This window comes from Gopherus flavomarginatus, chromosome 2 (assembly GCF_025201925.1).
Source record: "Gopherus flavomarginatus isolate rGopFla2 chromosome 2, rGopFla2.mat.asm, whole genome shotgun sequence".
In the NCBI taxonomy this organism is placed as follows: Eukaryota; Metazoa; Chordata; order Testudines; family Testudinidae; genus Gopherus; species Gopherus flavomarginatus.
The window spans coordinates 26,958,693-26,976,797 of record NC_066618.1 but is presented as its reverse complement, the minus strand read 5'-3'; the positions used below and the strand labels follow the sequence as shown (position 1 = coordinate 26,976,797).

The following is an 18,105-nucleotide window of genomic DNA, read 5'->3' as shown; positions in this document are numbered from 1 at the left end:
GCACACTCTCCTAGTGGAGCTGCAGCTTAAACCTGCACAAGAGTTTGCAAGTATAGTTATTCCATGAATAAAATAAGCTATATCGGCAAAAGGACTTTTTCCTGGTGTAACTGCATCAACACTTGGGCTTTTTCCTGCCTAGCTCTGTTACCTAACGGTGTGCTATTTTCACACTCTGAACCTATGCCAGCAAAACTTTTAAGGACTTAGGTTTTTTTAAATACAGAGATAGATCCCAGCTTGTATTCCCAAGCATCCAAAAATCATGAGTCAAGCCTGAAAATATTGTGTGAATGACTTAAAAATCATGTTTTAAAATAACATAATTTGGGTTCTTCTTATACGCTTTCTGGTCTTGGCACATTTGAGTTACTGATTTCCAGCCTCTCTCTGCAACCACTGGCATCAGAAACCTTCTTGTGTTGTTTGTTTTGTTTCTGTTTTTTAAATTGGAAGATGACAGTCTCACATAATAATCATATCACCACAAGAGCTGGGATTTTAAGAAATGCATCACTTGTGAGTTTTACAATAAAATCACTGGAGTGGGTAATTACTGCGATTTACACTAGTTGAGGACTTCTCTTTTACCTCTTAGTAATGATGATGCCTTTTCAAAAGTATAAGGTCATATTTTACGGTGGGCTATGGCTCCTTTGATTTATTGTTTTACTTTTTTCTTGTATCCCTATTATCACTTTTTGCCTAATTAGGCCACTTCCTGGAGGCAGTGCTGCAAACATGAGTTTTTAAGGAGGAATTAAAAGAGGCAACAGACCATGTGATTAGTTTTGGTATGTACATTCCAAACAGAGGGGCAACATGAAAGGAGACATACAGAACCATGTGTGGGGCATATACAGGAACTGATGTACAACCTGTCTTGGAAGAAACTCACCATATGAAAGGCTAGTTATGCAGAAAGCCCCATCAAAACTTGTAAATTATGATAGGGAGGAAGGATGGACCAGTGGTTAGGATACTAGACAGAAAACTGGGATCAATTTCTTGCTCCACCACTGACTTCTTGTGTGACTTTGACAGTCACTTAACCTTTATGTGACTCAGTTTCCCATCTGTAAAATAGGGATAGAGAAATGCTATTATCTTTAATATATAAACATATATATATTGTGACAAAGTTCCTCCTCTACCTTGGTGGGTCCTGCGCTTATTGGCAGATTTGCTCACCTCACAGATTTACCCTGTGGGTCAGGAAACAGTCCAGAGACCTTCCTCTCTAGTAGAAGCCACAGTCCAGGTCAATTCCTCCTGTGTTTGATCAGGAGTTGGGAGGTTTGGGGGAACCCGGGTCCACCCTCTACTTGCCCAGCCCAGGGCCCTGTGGACTGCAGCTGTCAAGAGTGAGTCCTGGTACAGTTGCACAATAGCTACAACTCCCTGGACTACTTCCCCATGGCCTCCACCCAACACCTTCTTTGTCCTCATCACTGGACCTTCCTCCTGACATCTGATAACACTTGTACTGCTCAGTCCTCCAGCAGTATTTCTACTCACTCTCAGCATCTTGCACACCTCTTGCTCCCAGTTCCATGCAGGCACTTCCACTCCCTCTAGCCTGACTGGAGTGAACCCTTTTATAGCATCAGAGGGACCTTCATTAGAGTCAGGTGCTTAACAGCCTCACCTGACTCTTAGTAGGTTAATTGGAGTCAGGTGTTCTCATTAGCTTGGAGCAGCCCCTGCTCTGGTCTCTCAGGGAACAGAAAACTGCTTATCCAGTAGCCAGTATATCTCCCTTCTACTACTCTAATGTTCCCAACTGGCTGGGTTCTATCACAATATATATATATATATATATATATATATAATACCAGGCTAGTTCCTTAACTGGGATAAATCAATCAGCAACACTCCAACGACTTCACAGGAGCTATGTTGACTGACACCTGCTGAGGATGCAGCCCTGACCCCTGGAAGGTAGATGATCGCTGTCAAGATGTCCTGCAGTGGCTTAAGAGCATGAGTACAAACCTCAGGGCAGACTGTTAAGAGGCAGGGCACAAACCCCAAATTGGCTGTGAGGTTTGTACTCAGAACTCACCTATCAAGTATCAAGTGTAAACTTCTCAGGCACTATAACAGTCTAATCATGGAATTGCAGACAGTCCCCCTGGGTACTCTGATCTATCTTGTCATCTAGACAAGCTTGTTTTTGTGATAGATGGTCCCTTACACCAAAAATCACAATGATATTCAGGTTACTCCCAGTCCCAAAGCACCACTCACTTAGGTCAATTGCACCTCAGGTCTCATACCTAAAGAATTATTAATTAGGAAAAGGTGTGGGAAAGAGTTATTTACAAGGTTAAAACAGGTAAACATATACATGCACACAAATGATGTAGTCTTAAGTTTCAAAAGATGATATAATTTTCTATAATAAGCAAGCTTTATATGTCCATTAGGGATACCCTAGGATAAACACTGGGGATCTCTTGCTTATGCCTAGAAAATCTTGCCCTCAAGAATCCAAGCAGCACAGAGATATAGTTTCTCCTTGTCAGGGATTTTTATTCCCTGTCCCCCTTCTGCCAGCTGCCAGATCAGATGATGGAGGAATTGCAGTCTCCTCTCCATGGGGTGGAGAGAGCAATCATCAAATTCTTTTGTCCTCTTTGATGTTTCACAATAGTTCATTGGTCTTGATGGGCCTTCTATGTGGGACAAGACACAACACCTTTTCTTGTAGACCAGTATTTCACACAAATTAATGTCCCTCTCCTGTCTGGTGGTTTTCACAGCTACAGAGACAGGCAGTGTAACCACTTCAATATTATCTTACAATATGGGATATAGAGTTTACAAGTGAGATTAGTGCATACAGCAATTTACAAGCATTCAATTAAGTCTAAAAGTTTTATAACTCGAATACTTGTTTTAACAATACTGACACACAGGTGAGCCAGATTAATTCCAGCTATGTATTGCTCAGTATTCAGTTGAGACATGGGGACCTTGGCATGAGCTGGCACCTGGTTTGCCAGCGTCACAATCACTGAAAGGCCTCCTGAAGGAGATGTATTTTAAGAAGGTTGTTAGGTAAATCAGGAGAGTGGGAAATTCAAAGAGTGGGAAGCAAAATAGAGGGGATAAAGGTGGGAAAAGGCCTGAGACTTGGCCCGGCAATGAAACACAAAGGAGACTGCTGCTGGAGTCTAAGGAGTAGACTAAGAGCTCTCACTTGTGCGTCCCACTGCCATTGCCTCTATATATTCAGTCCCAAGAGAGTATCACTCCAGTGGAGGCTTTCCCGGGGGGGTGCCTATTATGGCCACACCTTCTTACAGACTTTCCTACCTCTATCCCTGCCCTGAAACGGCCTCTCTGCCAGGGCTTCCACAGAGGTGGCACAGAGCTGGCAAAGTGGGCTCTGTGCAAGCATGGGGAATGCTTTAAGATTGTGGGGGAGGGCTATGTGACCAGGTGCAAAGTGGCCATAGGGATGTATGTTGGTTATTTGTTCACTATTGTGCACGAAGGTGGGCCATGGCATCACGGCTCTTTGTCATGGCATTGATGCATATTTATTTATTCAGCGATTCTGGAGTGAAGTGGAATGCCACATGTGCTCTTCTGCTCACAACTGTTACACAGCAGGGCTGTTGTCTGTGCTTTGGCAACAAATTGAAAGGCTGCTGCCTGCTTTGGGATTCACTGTGGTCTCTTCAGTGTTAAGAAAAGGCATAGTACATTCTTGTCCTAGTCAACAGGTCAAAACAAACAGTGAAACTGTGTGAGGAAGAAACCTGGAAAGCCATTCAGGCCTCTTGTCTGACACAAAGCAATCACTGGCACCCAGGGCTGACATTTCACTGTTTCAGGGGAGTTCCCATTGCAGTTTTACACCATTAGCAGGTCTAATTATGTCAGATGCTTTCATTGTCATAGTGAAAGCTTCCTTTGAGGAAATTAAAACCTGTGTTAGTATTGAAGAGAAAATAAGAAATACCGAGAAAATAAGTGTGTTGGAGAGGGGCGGTTGCTATGTTTAAAAAAATAAAGATTTTTTGTTATGGTAACTGTGTAAGAATGACATGGCCGTAATATACACCGTAAAGAAGGCCCTGGCAAGTTGCCATGCCCACAGATATGAAATAAAAGATACAGCTAGTGTAAATCAGCTGGCATTCAACAGAGCTATGTTGATTTTCACCAGCTGAGGATCAAACCCATCATTTCTAGAACTAGAAAAGCAAAGAGGTAGAGAACTCTTGATAACATTGCCCTGTTGCCATACACTGGACCAGATGAGGAGCTGCCTTTGCAGCATGGGCTTGCATGTGCGGGCTGTGTGTACAATAAGCACAAGGAACAGAGCACAAGAGGAATCTTTACTCTCATCAGGGAGAATCAGTCTTTAAAGGAGTTTGGAGGAGGAAGCGCCATGATCCTGTTCCTTTTTTCCACCCCTTTTGACACGCTCTAGGATCCTAATGTGCACCAAGCAACCATGGGATAGATTGAGCCTGGTGATGTGTCTCTCACGCTCTCCCACTCTCTTGAGTCATACAGCTCCAAACCATCCATCTCTCCTCTGACGGCCACATTCCTTGACCAAATACACCTTCCATGAGCCACCACGGTGCATCCTGGATGATGCAGTCCAGCTGACGAACCCACTTCATAGAGGAGACTAGGGACATAAATTGGGAGCAACGCCCCTGAAACCAAAAGAGTTACACTGTGTAAAAGTGGTGTAAAGGCAGAATCCAGCTCTTTGAATCCCGAAGTAGTAAACAAAAAGCCCAGCAAAGGCATTACCAATAGATAATTATGGTATGGCTTTCCATCACAGAGTAAAGCTTCAATGGGCTGTAAACTGTCACTCCAGCAGACAACAGCTCTGGGGCTCAAAGGAGCCATGTGTGCAATTTTGCTACCGTTTGCTGCTAGTGCTCACTGAAATTCTTGACAACTGCCAAGAGTGCTGACTCATCATTCAGGGCTCCTGTAGCCTCCCTGCTAGAAACCAGACATAGCAAGGCTGGTCACACATTCAGCAAGAGATAATGGCTTCCAGTAACTTGTGGGTGGTGAGGGCTGGGGGGTAGGAGAAGGAACAATCTTAAATTCATGCAAACAGCGACAATGGAACAAAGGCCAAAGTAACTGAGACTGAAACAGCTACTGATATACATAAAGAACAACGGCTGCTGCAGCTTTTTGTGAATACACCCAATGCCGTGCGTTGTTGACAGCTGAAGATGAGCAGCTTAGGCTGAAGGAGAAATCCTCTGGACTTACAGTAAGTCCTGTGACACTGCATCATTTGACTCAATTAGCTCGAATGACTGAGATGTAATTGGGCAAAAATATAACATGAGTGCCTCAAACTGCCCATGTCAGCGTAATAAATTAATTCATATTCTGTTAAATGAAAGCTTAGTGTCAACAGCAATTCCTGGCATATCACATGGATATTTATTGCAGGAGATGGAGGAAGAGGGATTTACAGAAACTGTTTATGTCCAATGATTTCAAAAACAAAAGTGAATGAGAGTTAAAAACAAGGGATCAAAGCTAGGGAATATGTCAGGTCAACAAATATAACTGAGAAGTAAGTTATTTTTGGCATACCATCTGGTAGCTATGTATGAAAGCTGATGATTAACTTACTAGTTATGTGGGTATGATGCAAGAGGTATGGTGAGTGGTTCATCTGCAAATTTAGTCCCCCAGCCCTGTTCCTTGTGCCCAGACAAAATCCTCAGCATAAAAGGCTTATCCCGCAAATTAGTCAACACAGTCATTCCAGATTTTATTTATTGTAAGCCATGGACCCCAGGGTGACAATCTGAAGCACCCACTGCGAAGCTCTAGAGCAAATTGCATTAGTTCTCACTAGAGATAGGCTTGGATTTAGGAAGCTTGAATCCAGAGCCACACCTGAATCCTAATCTTTCATAAGTAGTAGAGGGCTGTTGGATGCAGTGTTCTGGTTGGGCTGATAATAGAGCAAGTCATGAGCCTGGCTCTGCTGGATTTTGCTTACCTTCAGACGGGTTCCAGAGATGGTGTTCGGGGGCAAGCTGGCCATGTGTGAAGGGACCTACTGGGGCAAACATGGGGTGAGAGGAAGTGTTGGGGAAAATTGGGGTTAAGACAGAGCATTGGAACAAACTAGAGAAGCAGTGGAGGAAATCTGTGCAGGCAGTGAGACAATGTAAGGGTCAGAGGGGTAAACTTGGTGGCTGAGAAGGAGAACTCAGGAAAACTGAGGGGAAGCACTGAGGCAAATTTGGAGTTGGGGAATCACTGGATTAAGGGATCACTGGAGATCAATGTGGGACACGGTTCTGTAGCTAACCCTGTAAAAAGCCCTGTGTAAAAGTGTTAAGGAAGTTGTAATTTAGATGCAAAATGTGTTAACCACTTTTAAAGCATGTTACCTTCCTTAACATGGTATCATAGTTTCAAGCAAGCCAAAATGCATGACATGGTTATGAATCATGGCTCTTGTGGCAAATTTGTGGTAAGATGTGGTGCAAGAAATACTGTATTAAAGATAGAGTTTCTTAGAAGGTGAAAATATTCCTTTAATTGATAGTAGGGCTGCAAAAATAGTTTGGAGACTGAAAAAACCCCAAACTCATTATCTGAAGGAGTTTGAACTCCATCCAATGTGCACTCTTTAGTTGCACAACTGTTCCATTGCATTAAACAGAGAGGACTAGAGCACAGCACTGTTACCATTCAAAATCTGTTGAAGGCCAAAATTAAAATGGAACACATCATAAAGAACCACAGCTTCACTGATGATTGAAATTTTTTTCATCTAGAGATAGAGGGTCATATCCTCAGTTGGCCTAAATTGGTGTAGCTCCACCCAAGTCAACTGAGTTATACCAGTTTACTCAAACTGATTACATGGCCCAGAATATTTCTCCAATATACGAGTGCCCACACCAAAGATCAGATATGACAAGAATATCTGATTTTTGACATTAAGAGTTGAGGTGACATTTCTTACCCAGCAGAACACAATCTTAACCTGACTCCCGCTTTGCCTCCACACTAAAGAGTCTCTCAGGATGATCACAGCATCTTCTTCCTCAAGCTTGTTTGTCTGTTGTAATCTTTGCCAACCGTTCTTTTGTGTCAGGCTCCTGACCGATCTATTCTGAGACTGATCTGATTTTGAGGGTAGATTTTTAGAGAGGATTCACAACGCAGTTTTAAACCTCTCATATCTAAACTAAAATGGCAAATGGTAAATTCCATCCTGTGGAACCATAATGTCCCCAATGTAGGTCAGCAACAGAATTTGCACATGGGACCTTCACATCCACACCACAGCCCTCTACCACTTCAGCTAACACATATTGCAAGCAGGATTCTTGGATTCTCTTTCTGGTTCTGCAAAGGAAGTGTGGTCTGGTATTTTTCCCTATCTCTGTGCAAAAAAGCACTATAAGAAAGTTGGCATTTTAAAACAGCTCATGGGAGGTGGTGATTTATATCTCAGGAATTCATTAAGCCAATGACTTCCAATTTGCATCACACTTTCTACCCCAAGCCACAAACTAGCATACCAATTTCCAGGCCACTCTGACCTATGTGTGTGAATTTCAGAAAGGTTAGAAAATTCAGCTTCAGACAGTGACAGTGCTTCAACCTTAACTATGGTACAGTCACTTGCCCCCCCGTAATGTCCAGTCTTGATTTTCATGGTCCCTCAAAACAGAGGACTGATGTACTGAAGTCTGACCTGGTTTCTTCAGTTTGTCAGTGGAGTTACACAGGTGTAAATCTGGAGTATCAGTGGGGAATTAGGCCCTGTGTCTGACAAATCAAATCAGAATGTTAACTCAAACCTCCCTCCCTTTATTGTAGGTTATTGAAGCACAAATCATTGCGTATAGTCTTGTTTAGTGCTTCTTACTACTTTTTTCAGCTAGCTTTTCAACTTCTGATTTCTCAAAAACAAGAAATAAGCATGATGTCTAGATGCTATGGGGAACATGAACTCAGGGCTCCAAGGAACTCTTTTCACTGGGATTGACACCATTCTGCCTACCTAGAAGGATTCTCATCCAGTTTCCTTGATAGCCGGAGAATTTGTTTCTGTTCTATTCAGGTTCATATAATGCAATCACCACCATAGCCTCTGAGCACCTTCCAAAAATTAATTAAGCAATGTACTTAAAGTATGTCAAGTGTTTTCTGCCTGCTGTTAGAACTGGGCTGTGAAACTATGCTATAGACTATCTAGAAAAGTAGTGCCTCAGCTGGTATAAATTGGTGTAGCTCTATTGACATCAGTTGATTTACACCACCAGTAGATCTGGCCTGTAGTCCACAGCATAGTGTGGTTTTCACTGTTTTCAGAATAAAACCCTCAAAACAATAACAACAATAAAAACTCCCTTGTCAATACTGGTCAGGAAAGTATGCTGGAATCTTGACTACAACCACATTTATACATAGCTGTGGCTAGCATGTTTTGAATTCTAGTGTGGACAGGAGCTAAATTAGGAAAGAGGCAAGAGAAACTGAATGCAAATGTGTGTACAGGGATATTAATGACTGGTATCAGTGTCACTTTCACTTTGTTATTAAAAGCAACATCGGTGCTCTGGAAGAATACAGACACCGGAGAAGTGTAACTGGCTGCTGCTTTTAGCTCAGGCACAGTGTTTCTCTAATTTTAACTGTTTATGAATGTAGTGCTGAGAGCAAAGGAGAATGGAATTTAGTTATCCACTGACTGGGGGCAACATAAGTGGTGACAGTGTGACCTTCCACATGCTGTTTTGCTAATGCACAGGAATAAAAATGTGGCCACTTTTGGAGGGGCACTTTCTGTGTCTCCTGTGGCTGGACGAGCTGGCTCTCTGCCCCTCCCTTCTCCCCCATTCCCCAGCCCTGCTGCCAGAGGAGCTGGCTTTCCCTGCCATGGCCCCAGGGCGGTGGAGCTTGCTTTCCTCTGGCAGCCAGAGGAACTGTATCTCTTCCTCCCCCCACGGCCCCAAGGCTGGAAGAGCTGTCCTCCTGTCCTAGCTGGGCTGGAGGAGCTTGCTTTCCCCACCCCATCTGAGTTCTGTGCCCCCACTGATTGGGGGGACATGCCCCTCCTTGATCCCTGACCGCCTCTCCCCCATGCACATCCCTTCCTGGAGATACTCACTTAGGTTCCATACCATGGTCTTTACAGATGATGGGACAATTCGTTTTCTATGCCCATTCAGTCCTAGACTTGAATGCCAAAGCTGCCAACAAAGCTACCAGTTGACTGTAGTAATGGTTTTGTGATAGGGGCACCTGTCCACTAGGAACTGAACTAAGGCTCCCAACTTGTTTCATAGAGGCCACCTCCATCCAGTGGATGGTGATACCTTTTGATGGCTGTTAATTATTGTAGCATCTAACTGTGAAAGCCTTCACATCCCACGGCCTATTCCCTGAGCCATTCAGTCCACTGCCGCAACCCCAGCAGTTTCTGGCTATAGACCCAGCAAAAACCAACCATAGGAGGATTATCCCAGTATGGTGGCACAAGACCAGTTTTAAGATTCTGACATGACCCGACCATCTTCCTATCATTTTGGGGACAAATTCAGAGACCATGCCCATGATATTCCGATGTGGCAATGATCCTCAAATGCCATTTACCACCAGCATCCAATGTAAATTGGAGCAGCTCTGAAGCTGCTCTAACTTGTGCTGAGGGACCAGCCTCACTTACAGCAGCACCAGAGTCAGAGGCACAAACAGGTAAGCTCTATGCCTCTATTGTAGCCCTTGACTTCCCCAGTGTGTTTCTCTGTTCATAGCTGAGGATCTGGGCCCATTTATTTCTAAAATACTCTAGTATTTTCAATAGTATAAAAATATTTACAACTTAGCAAAATGAGCTTATTATCTGATTGTTTGGTCTATGTCAGTGTGTTAACAAACATACAGGCTGTCCTTGTTACTGCGTTCCAAAGCAGCTCCAGGTTCTTTGTCAAAGCTTTTAATAGCCCTTTGGATTGGAAAAATGCCTAGACAGTCATAGGATTGCATGACTCACTGGGCTACAGAAAACTAGCTAAACACAAAGTTAAAAGAATCAAAACAGCTACACTAGGTCATTTTGAAATATCCGTATCTGAGTTACACAGTTCAAATTGAGATTATTTTAGTAGCTTGCAAAGAACATCAAATTGCTGGAATTTCTGAAATGTTTGAGAAGTAAGTTCAAGGTCGTATTTGAACACAAACATGTTGCACATGGTAATTATCATGATTTTGTTATATTTACTGGTACAAAGTATTCAGAGGCATGCAGCAAGTAAACTAATGATCTGTCGCTGAGCAAAGTTTAACTCTGAGTACCGTGTTATGGATTTCAAAATATGTTTTAATGTCAGGCTTTCTGAAATCACAATGAGAAAAATATTTTGATTGTGAAAGAAATGTGAAAGATTTACTTGAGACAGAAAGAGAAGTGAGGCAGTAGGCAGAAAGGCCTGCAAAAATATTTTCCCAATTCTACATATAGCGTTTAGATCCAGTCATATAGCCAGATGTCCCCTTTTTAAAGATGTCTCAGTTTTTTGGGACTTCTTCTTATCTAGATGCCTATTATCTCCACCCCCTGTCCCATTTTTTCACAATTGCTATCTGGTCACCCTAAGCATGTGAGAACAATGGGAACCAAGCCTTATGTGCACTCGTATCTAAATTTTCACAAACAATTTAAACTTTCTCCTGATAATCTTTAAGCTGGTACATTTTGATACATTGTCAGAACGAAACTGCATTACCAAAAGTGACATCAGCATTTACAGAAGGCCTTTGTGAGTAATACACAGGTCCTGTCTCTTGACACAGAATCCCTGTACTGGAGGCAGTTTCAATATTAATCAGTCTGCTGTTGCTAAGGGCTACAATCTGCTAACAGAAAACTTGGATTGGTCACTGATTCATTGTAATGGGGCATTGTTAATTTGCAGTGTTTTAATTTATGTGACTGCGTTTCCTTCAAGATTGTATTAACAAAAGAGTCATTAACAAAGAATTTCTGTTGCCATTGATGCGTATGTGTGTGTGTGTGTGTGTGTGTGTGTTTGTTTTCTCTGGAAGGTTTCAAAGCACTGGTATATTTAGTTTACTAAAGGCATGATTTTGCTTCCATTGAAGTCAGTGGCAAAACTCCTACTGACATCACGGGGAGAAGAATTGAAGCCTAAAGGTAAAATTCAGTTTTGTGCAGAGGGCCAGCACAACACCTATTTACCATTTAAGCCCCGCAGGGCGGTGTATAAATTTGTGCTCACTCTTTGCACCTGGGTGATTTTCTCTCTAAATGAGGAAATCTAGCTAACAGAGTAGCCTAAATAAGGTGACACTGCCAATTGTTGGTAGTGAGTCCCAGCGACGAGATTCAGAACTGAAGTCTTAAACCACTCCCATAAGAATTGGGGGGGCAGACAGTTCTGCCAACTATAGAGATGTGGTGGCAGCTGTAAAATTCAGACCCAGATCTGGATTCAGAGGGGCGGAAGGAAGTGCTCAGCAATAATTCATAGCAAATAATCATTAAGGCTCCAGTTCACCAAAGCATTACAGCATGTACTTAAGTGCTTTGCTGAATGAAAATCACCCGCTGGATCAGGAACTATACAAATAAAGCAAAACCCAGCAGTGCTTCAGACACAGACAGATTCAAATTCACTCCCAAGGGAGCTGCAGTCGGCACTTTTTGCCCAGAGGCAGCCCTACTTATGAGTGGATTCACTCATCCACTGGGAGTACAATTTACATCTACTGAGTGCTACTCCAGTGCTCTGTCCACTAGACTTCTGGGCTAGCCCCACCCACTTTTGTGACTGTATTTGCCAACTCTGGGCCCCCTGTTGGAACAGGTGTTACATGAAGCTTGCTCAAGCAACCATACCACTGCCAGGGAACTGCAATCACAAGTGGAAACCAGGGATGTGTTGTCTGACTATGCAGATAGTTTTATTTCCGCTCCCCTACTCCACAAAAATCTGCTCATGATACTATGTGTTTTTATCTAATGCAAAAGTAGCAATGTTGATTTTAAAACACTTACATGTGCAAAACCTCTCAGAGGGCAAGATCCTCATCTCAGTGGCCTGGGTATAATTGTACAGTAACATATTCAAGTCAACAGCATTTCTCTGGATTTAAGCAGTTGTCACCGAGTGTAAAATTAGGCTCGGTATTACCATTTCTTGATTTTACCATAAGTCTTGCAATATTTGGGTTTTTTCCTTAATGCCTGCACTACTGGAATCATGTGAAAATGTGAGAATCTCAGTTTTCATTTTTTATGAATAAGTTTCTAACTCTTATGGTCATGGAATAAAACTGGCAAATGTGAACTCTAAAGGCTAAAAAAATCAGAAGGCCAATAAAAAGAAGTTCATACGTACTTTTTATTTAATCTCATGATTTTTTAAATCCATCTCATGATTTATGGGGCCTGACTCATGATTTTTGAACATTTGGGGTTGCCAACACCGCAGGCCCAGAGTATAGCTTTTCCTATTTATTGGATCTCATATTTCTATGAGTGACTCATGCAGTATCATGGGGACAGCAAGAAGGAATGTGCTGTGTTCACCGCATCATCCATTTAATTTCCTGGGCACAACATCTTTAGAGCAACTGGGAGATTCTCTATCAGGCCTTTCATTAATATGCTTCTAGATTTATCTATCTAACGTGCATCTGCGCTAACAATCCTCCTGTATGGCCCTGGGTGAAAACTGAGAGGTAACATCAGCTGAAGGCAATGAACTGACCAGAGTGTGTCCCCATTTTGAATAGAGAGTTATAGCTCTGTGCAATACAGAATCATAAAATACGGTCTAGGTCAGATATGCCTTTAAAACATGAGCATAACTATTAATAATTAAATATAATAGCCAATATCATTTCCCTAGAAAGCAATTTCTCTCCCCACTAGCACACAGAACAAAGACTACATCAATATTTGGAGATGGATAGATAGCTTAATTCATTTTGCAAATCCAGGGAAGTAACACTTCAGCACTTTCGCATAAACTGTCTCTGACACTGAAAATTAGCTAAGGGGTGTGAAAATGTCAGGCATATAAGGACTTAATTTTTCTCTTGTCTAAAATATCATCAGTTATCTGCAATCAATGTAATGAGACAGCTTTCCATACAATAATGATTTACAATATGTTTATAGGCAGAGATAGGAGTAATCATAAGGTTAGATTTGTCTCCATGTGCATTCTTTGAGCATCAGAAATGCTTAGTTTTGCAGTTCTCTCAGCCTAAGTATGCATGAGAGACAGACTTAGATCTACATAAGATTTCTGTACTTCCCCACACAAATATGTGTAGTATATGCAGGCAATCTGGCCTTAACTTCATATAAACATATCCAATAACCAGATGCTTAAGACATGCAAAAATCAACTATCCCAATGAACGAAAAGCAATATAATCAATGCTTAAATATCTAAACATGTATTAAAGGAAACACACTCCTGGACTTAGTGTTTTAATTTTCTTAACTTTCCATTGTCTGGAATTTCTTGTTTTAAAGCTGGGCAGGAGGGGGAGGGGGGGGGAGTGAGGAATGCTTCCACTGCTGATGTCCTTTCCCAGTGGGTAATCTCTGTCCCAGTGTTTTAAGTGGAGCTAAGATGAATATGGTTCTGCTGTTTATTTCCTTGCATGTGCACCAGAATTGTTGATATCAGCAGATTTCTACAAATGTGCTTGACACAGGCTCTGCTGCTGTCACACAGGAAACACTAGCCTGTTTTTAGGGGCATCACAAAAATCACATTATTAATATTTCTTAGCAACAGAATGTCTCTTAGGTACTTGTATAGTCCTTGTTAACAAAGTACCTCACAATCTATAATGTATTTACCCTCACAAAACCCCTCTGAGGTAGAGAAGTGACATTATTCCCATTCTACAGATGGTGATCTGAAGTATTGAGAGACTATGGGCTTTGTGCAGCGTTGTACACTGTGGGGTTGTGAATTCTAATGCTCAGCAACTAACCAAAATGTCCCTAGTGCACACCAACAGGGTCTACATGGACCAGTTAGCAAGTAACGGAATTCATATTCTTATAGCCCACACTGTTGCACTGTATAGACAAGCTCTAAGTGACTTGTCCACACTCACATAGGAAGTCTGTGGTGGGGCAGAGCATTCTACTCAGGTCTCTGTAGTCCAAGGAAGGCACCTGAGCCACTGGACTATCTCACTGGGTGAGTGATGGTTTTAACAAATCAAATTATTCTGGAATCCTAATGCCTTTCCCCATCAGATTCCAGCCATAGTTTGTGGGAGGAGCTATGTAACATTTATATATGTATGCCATCCCTAAAATACTCAGCTTTAACCCACCGAAAAATAACCTATATTTACCTAGCATAAAATATTAGAACTGTTCAAAAATGATTGTCAAAATATTTTTGTGCAAAGTGTTCATTTTCAGTTTTTCAATGCAAAATCTGAAAAAAATGCAATTTTTTTTGTTGAAAACCCAGAAAAAATCCACCAAAAAAATTAATTACAAACATAGAGACAAAAATTGAATGATTTCCCAGAAAATATTTTTCATTTTCCAACAGTTGTCAAATATGGAAAGCTTAATGTGGGTCTTTATCTTTTCTCTAGCAGCTATAATTCCAATCAGCACCCCTGTACAGGAGTCACCCTAAAGTCTACATTTCTCCAACAGCAGCCAGATAAAGATCACCATATCCCCCACATGCTGGTAAACTGTGGACCACTGCAGTGCATAAATTATTACATTGTGGCCCTTAATGGCTCAACCTGGTCCATTTTACAAATGAAATAATTTAACAGTTCCCAAAATAATACATAGGCTTTAATCCTTTGCAGTGTCATAGTGTTCACCATCCAACTATCTCAAAGTACTTAACAAATCTACTCCCAGCTCTACAACAGCTCACCTGCTGGCTGATACTGGGCAAGTCATTTGATTCCTCTGTACTTCTGCTCCACCATCTGTCTTGTCTATTTAGACTGTAAGTTTTTCAAGGACTGTTCTGGAAAGAAACAAGTCTCTTACTATAAATCAAAATAGCACCAGGGCCTCTAGGTGGTATTGAAATTTAAATAAAAATAGTAATAAAAATAACTATTAATAAATAGTAAATCAGCAGGAGGAATTACAAACCAGGAAGTCTTGTCTTCCGGTTTCATGTTTATTCCACTAAGTCATACTGCCTTTGAGCTATTTTCTTAAGTATCATCTCAAATAGTGTCAGATCAGAACAAACACAGCTATTGAGGAAGCAAATATAAAAATATTATTTTATAGTATGCTTTTCATATATATGCTTCTTTCAAACTACAGAGCGATAGTATCTCAACCCAGGTATTCACATTGCTGAAAGCTGTCCCTGGGCAAAACAACTAATAAAGTACATCTTGAGGCTTGTATCTATGGCAATTGTGATGCACGTACAAATACTCAGCATAGTGACGTTTTTGGGAAACAACCCTTTAAGTGAGTGTGTCAGTTTCTTCCTTGAGTTACAGTAAAAGCTTCAGGGTTCCTGTAGACATTAACAAAGCAAAGGCACCATGATTTCAGCTTGGTGAGTCACACTCTTAACAGGGCAGGTATGTGTGGGATATTAACAGACTATAATGTCTAGGTTTTCTCTGTCTCATTGGATTGAATCATTAATGAAGAATTTTGCAGACAATGCTAAGGATCAAAAGACCTTATATTGGTTACCCTAGGTAGTTTGTAATGAAAAGTGTAGGCCTGATTCTCCTCTAACTTATAATAGGGTAAATCAGCAGTAACTACATTGAACTCATTGTAAAACTGGTATGAGTGAGAGGAGAAGCAAGTCCAGGGCATTTTAGGAATGGGGGTCTGATCCTTCAAATTGCAACTCAAGCAGTCCATATTCCAGTGAATAGTCCCAGTGAAGCCAATAGTCAATGTGAGAGAAGGGGATGTTCATGGGACTACTTGAATGAGCAAAGGCTACTTATACATATGAGGGAGGATAGAAGTAGAGAAGAGTTTTTTTCTCTTGGGCAAGGGAAACATCCTCATACACAACAACCTGACTGCCTCCAAAAATCTGACTTACCCTTTGTCTCTCTGCTCTGTAGCCTTGGGCTGTCCTGCAACTCCTATATTTCCTTTGTCTTCTAATCTGCCTCTCACTTCCTCTGCCTCACTGCTTTGTATCTATTGAAATTCTTATCCACGTCACTCTCCTCTCATCCAAACTGTCTTTTCCCATGATGTCCCCAACTCCCATCTCCCCAGCCTGTACAATATGGCTGCTTGCCTGATTATACAGTCAAAAAGCTATGATCACATCCTCCAGTCACCAGACAATTCTACTTTAATATCCAATGCAAAATTGTCTTTCTTTTTATAAACTCAGTGATCTGGTTCATAGGTGTCACATCTCTTCACATCTTGTCTCAGACTCTAGTCATCTAACACATGCCTCTCCTTTTACAGGCTAATATCATTATAGAAAATTCTTTTCTGCATATTCTACTGTGAAACTGCATCCCACATTCTTCACCATGATATTATTATGATATGATGATATATTTATGATATCTTTTATGCATGGTAAGGCATGTGAGGTGTCATTGGAAAGGTTATGATTTGCTGAATATGATTACGCTATTTGTATGCATGTACCATTTTTGTACCCAAAGTTTTGAATATTGATTATGTATTTATTTCACAAAGAGCTATTCCTGGGCAATACTCATTAGGCAAAATGTTCTCAGTCAAGATAGCTGGCTGGGAACGGCCCATTCAGGCTAATGAGCAATTAGGAAGAAACAATAGACCTTAGGAGAAGCTTATGTCCCACCTGGTGAGCCTTCCTGTGAACGTGCCAAACAGCCAGTGGAGGATGGCTGCTGTGACTTTACAGGACCATGTGACCAGGTCATCTGGTGCTGGACTCCATCTTGGAAGTCAGTATTTGTCCACTGACTGACATGAGAACCAATCTTTGAAACAAGGGCATCCCGTCATACACAAAAGCTATATAAGGCAGGATAGTGACATCATCATGGTTTTTCACTGACTCCGCACCCAAGATGACTCCTGGAAACACTCAAGGAACAAAGACTGAACTGAGGGAAGTGCTGGATCCAGGCTAAAGGGATTTTTAGCCTGTGAATGGAACACCTAAGGATTCCAAGCTGTAAAGCAAGCACAGCTTGCATCTTTAAAATCTGCGGCCTGCTTGTATCATCACTTAGGGTGAGAATCTGCTATTCATATCCAATCTATTTAGTATATTAAGCTTAGTTTGCATTTTTTGTTTATTTGATTGGTAATCTGCTTTGATCTGTATGCTATCCCTTATAATCACTTAAAATCTATCTTTTGTAGTTAATAAACTTGTTTTTTCTTTCTCTAAAACCAGCGTGTGGCAATCATAACTCAAGGGAAGTAAGCTGTTGCATATTCCTCTCCACATTGAGGGAGGGGGAGAATTTTATGAGCTTAAACTGTACAGTTCCCTATGCAGCACAAGGCGGTATAATTTTGGGTTTATACTCCAGAGGCAAGGTGTACCTTAGGAACTGGGAAGTACCCTAGTTGAAGCTTTTCCATGCACGGGCTGGTTGAAGAGCCTGCATGTAACTGCAGCTGGGTGTGTCCCTACCTGTATGTATGCTGGTGAAAGTACAAGCTGGATAGGGCTTGGAAGCTTCTCACAGCACTGAAGGGTTGGGAGCACTCGGTGGTATCCCAGTTCCAGGTGGCACCCCAGGGGGAACCTGTCACACCTACCATCTGGAATAGCCTTTTGGTGTACTGCCACCACACTGGCAGTCTGAGCCAAACTCTCAGATCTGCTGCAGTGACATCATGGAGCTGTGCCTGTTTAGACCAGATTTAAATCTGGTCCTCAAATCCCATATGAGGACATACATTTTCTCCCAGGCCTATTTCTCTCTCTCCCAATCTCTCTCTGAAATTTTTGTATTTGTTAAAACTTTATAACTCTACCTATTTCAATCTCTAAAGTGTTTTAGAGTAGAGATCATATGAAAGATTTTACACAAAATAAAGTTGTATTGTATCTCAGCTGCTATAAAATC

The 18,105-nt window shown here is 41.6% G+C and overlaps 1 long non-coding RNA gene across 2 annotated transcripts in view; it reads right to left on the bottom strand.

Moving 5' to 3' along the window:
• LOC127045775 (uncharacterized) overlaps window positions 1-18,105 on the bottom strand; it is a 139,658-nt gene that overhangs the window by 81,483 nt on the left and 40,070 nt on the right. Inside the window, exons 2-3 of one of the 2 annotated variants that reach the window (XR_007772814.1) lie at window positions 14,949-15,044; window positions 899-1,076 (exon numbers count right to left, since the gene is read on the bottom strand). This is a non-coding gene — a long non-coding RNA (uncharacterized LOC127045775). Of the gene's footprint in view, window positions 1-898; window positions 1,077-4,336; window positions 4,686-14,948; window positions 15,045-18,105 lie in introns of those variants that run through there. The other variant, XR_007772815.1, reaches the window with a different exon arrangement.